The sequence below is a fragment of the Halichoerus grypus genome, chromosome 1, assembly GCF_964656455.1.
Source record: "Halichoerus grypus chromosome 1, mHalGry1.hap1.1, whole genome shotgun sequence".
NCBI classification, from domain to species: domain Eukaryota; kingdom Metazoa; phylum Chordata; class Mammalia; order Carnivora; family Phocidae; genus Halichoerus; species Halichoerus grypus.
The window spans coordinates 122,502,095-122,508,094 of record NC_135712.1 but is presented as its reverse complement, the minus strand read 5'-3'; positions in this window follow the sequence as shown (position 1 = coordinate 122,508,094).

The following is a 6,000-nucleotide window of genomic DNA, read 5'->3' as shown; positions in this document are numbered from 1 at the left end:
CTACTGGTCTGGCTGATTTTTAAATGTTTCACTCAAATTAGCTTTTAAGGCTAGGTAAAACTGGGCTCAGTATTTTGGAATAATGTAAATTTCATTTGTAGTTATAACTACAGAAGACAGAGTAGTCAATTTCCTTTTGTCCATGTTTTTTGGTACCTTTTGGAATAATAATGACTTTCAAGCAGGAAAATATAAATAGACAATTAAAAATAGATATCTAAGGTAAAGATACCTAGTTGCTTTAAATAAATCTCTGGGCTGACTCTAAGAAGATTTGTATCTGAGACTATATAGAGAAGTTGCAGATAGCCTTTGGATAATTATGGAGATAGTTGGGTTCCAGAATGAGACTGAAGTGTTACCTGTTTTAGAAGAACGATTATTGAATTGATTTTCTTGGGCTCTTATGGAAGAAATTTGTAGTCCCTGAATAAGCACGTTGTTTCTAGGAGTATGTAATGCCAAATTTTACTTGTTTTGATATGTTTTCTAGACTATAGATAAGAGGAATGTTATAGAAAACAAATACTGATTTCCTCAGGGTATATGCTAATCACTTGGTGCCAAGATGAAAAGAATATTATTTGAACTATTATATCTATATGTATGATTATATGTCAGTGTTTAGCTTTTGGAGATATTTATCCATCATCCAGCCATCCAACCAACTCACCTCAAATATTTGAATGCTCAGGTGTCAGAGTTTTGAGCTAGCAATATGATACTGAAGAAAATAGACAAATCTGTCTAAAAGCTGTCATAAAATTTATATTGCTAGTGATGAGATGCCTAACAGTGAAGTGCTCTAAAGAAAGAATAGAGCAGCAGGTTGAGGAGGCTGAGAGTGAGAAGTGGGGTGTTAATATATATAGGGTGATCAAAGGATGCCTCTAATAATAAAAATTGACCTTTGAGCATATTGTGTGCTCCACTTAATAGAATCACTGATGACTGACCAGGATTAAACCGGTGGTTGAGTGAAAATACAGCAACCATAGCCATTTAAAAATTATAGTACAATCTTCACTATTGCAGAGCATTGTTTCTGGTTTTCAATTTTTTAAAATTGAGTAAAATGGCATTTAAGTATAGAACTTTTAACTCAAAGGGCTGTTCTAAATAAAGCTTGATTCTCCATCTTAAGAGGAGTTGTTGGGGGATGTCACATTGAAAAAAAAATCAGTTCTAACTACAGGAAGAAGAACCATTTGACAGACAAGGTTTTTAATTGATCACACCCAAAGGAAAGAATTGAGGTTAAGGAAGGTTAAATTCCTGGTTCTCTGCGCTGGTGGCCAGACAATAAACTTAGGAAATTGAAAAGTATATTCAGAGGAGGTGAAAAAGGGCTACAAGAACCCTGAAAACCAGAGCTTGAAAGTGGAAATTACATCCGGAGCAGACTCAGTGGAAGCAGGAGTTAGAAGAGTATAAGACAGGGGCTCCTGGGTGGCTCAGTCGTTAAGTGTCTGCCTTCGGCTCAGGTCATGATCCCAGGGTCCTGGAATCGAGCCCTGCATCGAGCCCCGCATCGGGCTCCCTGCTCAGCATGGCAGATGGGCATCTTGACAGGAACCCATGCCCAAGTAGAGCTAACTATCCTAAGACCCAAGTTCTGTTGAACAACTCTCCTGCTTCCCCTACAGCATAAGTAAATGAGTGTTGTTCTGTCTGTCATTTTCTGTTTATGGACCTTTTCCTTTCCATCCTCAGTCTGTATTCCCTTTAACTTTTCGGTCCTGAGCCTGGCTCATGCCACTGGCCCAGTGGCTAAACTGAGTGCATCTCTCCTACCCAAATCTAAATTGGTAGATCCTTAGGATTCCATATTGAGATTTGTCTATTCCCTAAAACCTTTGCTAATTTCCGGGATCACTTACCCCACTGTGCTCCTCAGACACATTGTGGGGCAGTAAGGTGAGTGTAAAGGACTTGGAGTTAGGCAAACCTCAGTTGGAATTCCTGTCTCCATCCCTGATTAGCTCTGTGATCTACAATAAATAAATTTCTCTGAGCTCTGTGTCCTCATCTGAAAAGTTGGAAATCAAATCTTACCTTGTCTCTTGTATAATGTCTTTATAATTATGGAAAACCTTCAGGGACAATTCCTGGCAGGTAGTAGATACCCAGTACTCATTGACTTTTATTGTTAGCTTTTAACATGTGGAAATTGTGGGCAGAAATGGACTTAGGATAGAGGAATCAGGAAGCCAGGAGTGGGAGAAGAAAAGTAAAAGTGGGGACAGGTGTTAACACCAGTATGTATGAAGCACTCCCAAATTGGGGCGTGTCCAGACCCAAAGGCAGAGGGGGCCAGGATCAGAAGCTAGGAGAGCAGTGAGAGACTGTGTACAAGCAGCTGGTGACCAGAGGTCAAGGCACAGATGTGGCCACTGACTCAGTGCTGGGATCAAGGAGAACATGCACCAAGTGTTCTTGACCATGATGTAGTAAAAAATATACAGGTAATATTTACTGTACACTTACTTTGCCAGATCCCATTCTAAGTATAATACCATCCTATTTAGTCCTCACAACAGCCCTATGAATTAGGTACTATGGTCTCCAATTTACAGATGAAGACACTAAAACAGACTGTTTAAATGACTTTCCTAAAAAATACAACTAGTAAGTGGCAGAGCCTAGATGCCAACCCAGACAGTTGTCTCCAGAGCCTTCTTTTAACTACCCTCTAATAGTTATCTTCAACTGGAAGCCTTTCTTTGCTGATCCAGGGGCCGAACCGTAAGATGGGGAGCCTGCAAAGGACCAGCCAAAGTGAATAATACCCAATGTATATATTGTGTGTTTTTTTTTTAAGATTTTATTTTTAAGTGATCTCTACACTGAGTGTGGGACTCGAACCCACAACTCCGAGATCAAGGTTGCATGCTCCACTGACTGAGCCAGCCAGGGGCCCGTGTATTTATTGTTAACATTTTTTTTTAAAGATTTTATTAATTTATTTTACAGATAGCGAGAGCAGGAACACAAGCAGGGGGAGCGGGGGAGGGAGAAGCAGGCTTCCCACCGAGCTGGGAGTCCAATGCGGGGCTCGATCCCAGAACCCTGGGATCATGACCTGAGCCATGATCTGAAGGCAGACGCTTAACGAACGACTGAGCCACCCAGGCGCCCCTATTGTTAACATGGTTAATACAGCATTTGTGAAGACTACTGTGTTCCTGGCACTGGGCTAATTGTGCTTTGCCTGTATTCTTTAATCCCACAACTATTATGTAAGACATTATCTATTTTGTAAATGAAAAAATGAGGCTCATGGAGTTGCTTTCTTCCCATTCACATCAAAGGAGTACTACTTTTCCTATTCACTCCTCAACCTACAACTATCCCATGAGCCAAGCTCTCCACTGAAACTCTTCTTACTGAGATTACAAATGGCCTTCCAGGGGCTAAATCGAGGGGACATTTTTCAGTGATCAACTCAATGACTCTTCTGCACTCCTCCTTGATGATTTCCCCATCCTTGATCATTTCCAGGACCACAGTTTGCTCCAGGGCTACCTCTCTGACCTATTTTTTCTCCCTATATCTCCATATCTTTTTTCCTGTGCTGGTGCTTATATGTAGGTCTTCTCCAAGAGCACGTTCACGTGTCTCCTTAATCTACATACTCTCCTTGCATGTTTTCACCCACTTCCTGGTCTCTGCTACCGCTGGAATGCTGAAAGTAGGGGAAATGGTGCCATATTCTTGACACCCATAAGAGTTGAGGCAAAGATAATTAACATACTAGAGACTGCTGCTGCCCATAGAAGTGTGTCAAATTGAAGTGTATCAAGGTGAACACATGAAACCTTCTGTACCACCCCCAACCCTACCTAGCCTGACCTCACCTCTCCCTCCTCCTTTCCATTATTTTTTTTTTAAAGATTTTATTTATTTATTTGACAGAGACACACAGCAAGAGAGGGAACACAAGCAGGGGGAGTGGGGGAGGGAGAAGCAGGCTTCCCGCGGAGCAGAGAGCCTGATGCGGGGCTCGATCCCAGGACCCTAGGATCATGACCTGAGCCGAAGGCAGACGCTTAACGACTGAGCCACCCAGGCACCCGTCCTTTCCATTATTTTGATTGAGGTGCTGCCATCCACCCAGTTACTCAAACCTAGAACCTGAAAGTCATGTTTTCCTCCTCCACCCTCCTAATCCACTCTATATCTAAGAGCTATCAATTCTACCTCCTTCATCTTTTGAATTTAGTCACTTCTCTCTACAGACCTGGGAAAGCCTAGTGGAAGCCAACAGTATCTCTCACCTCACTGACCAGCATAGTTTATTCCTTGCCCTCCTCCCTCCAGTTTTGTCCCTTCCACTGTTTTCTCCACTCTAGTCATAAACTTTTTAAACCTCCAATTCAGGGAATAACATGATGAGATTTGAGGTTTTAACCCCTCTTTTGACCTTCATTGCTCTCAGGATAAACTCTTAACCTCTTCGACAAAGCATTCAAAGCTGTCTGGAATCCTGGATCTGTCTGCCTTTGAGCCTCATTTCTTGCCACCCAATCTTGCTCTTCAGTTGAACGAAACTTCTTGTGGTTTCCTAAGTACACCATGCCTGGCTAATTTTTTTCAGCATTTAACACTCAGGTTAAAAGTCACCTCTTTCAGGAAGCCTTCTCTAATCCTCCAGGCTAGGTTAGGTATTTCTCCTTAATGCTCCTATATTTCTTTGTGGATATTTCTGTCATTTTATCTTCAGTATTGATTTATGATTATTCCCATACCTATATTCATCACCAGTTGAAAAGTTATTGGTTTAGGACAGGGTCTATTGAATTCCCAGATTCTAGTACACAGTAGGCCCTTAGTGAATATTTGTTGAATGAATAAATAACTTTCCCAAAGGGTATAATGCAAATAAATTCTGAAACTGGAACCAAAATCTGTAGCACTCTAAAGCCCATGTTCTCCCACTAATGCACCCCACTAATGCTTACATCAAACAGTACAAAAAGATATGCAGCACCCAAAAGAATTGAAAGTAGGTCTTGAAGAGATGTTTGTACACCCATGTTCACAGCAGCATTATTCACAATAGCTAAAAAGTGGAAGCAACTCAAATGTCCATTGATGGATGAATGAATGGATAAGCAAAATGTGGTATGTACATACAATGGAATATTATTTAGCTTTAGAAAGGAAGGAAATTCTGTAATATGCTACAACGTGGGTGAATCTTGAGGACATTATGCTAAGCAAAATAAATCAGTCATAGAAAAAGACAAGTAATTGCATGATTCCATTTATATGAGATACTTAGTGTAGTCAAAATCATAAAGGCAGAGAGTATAATGGTGGTTGCCAGGGGCTAAGGGGAGGGGAGAATGGGGAGTTACTGTTTAATTGGTATGGAGTTTCAGTTTCACAAGATGAAAAGATTTATAGGGACGGATGGTGGTGATGGTTGCACAACAATTTGAATATATTAATACCACTTAAAAATGGTTAAGAAGGAAGTCAGAAAGACAAATATCATATGATTTCACTCATACATAGAATTTAAGAAACAAAACAGATGAACATAGGGGAAGGGAAGGAAAAATAAGATGAAAACAGAAAGGGAAGCAAACCATAAGAGACTCTTAACTCTAGGAAATAAACTGAGGGTTGCTGGAGGGGGGATGGGTGGGGGATGGGGTAACTGGGTGATGGATATTAAGGAGGACACTTGAAGTAGTGAGCACTGGGTGTTATATGCAACTGATGAATCACTAAATTCTACCTCTGAAACTAGTAATACAGTGTATGTTAATTAAATTGAATTTAAATAAATTTTTTTAAATAGTTAAGAAGGTAAATTTTATGTTATGTGTATTTTACCAAAATAAAAAACAAATTTCAAAAAAATCCCTAAACAAACAAAGATATACTGCAAGGAGTCTTGGTCCCATTTTTCTCCTCCATCTTGCGGATTCCCACTCTCTGCTCCAAGGTAACCAATCTTGTTAGTTTCTGTATCTCCTTCCAGGTTTTCTT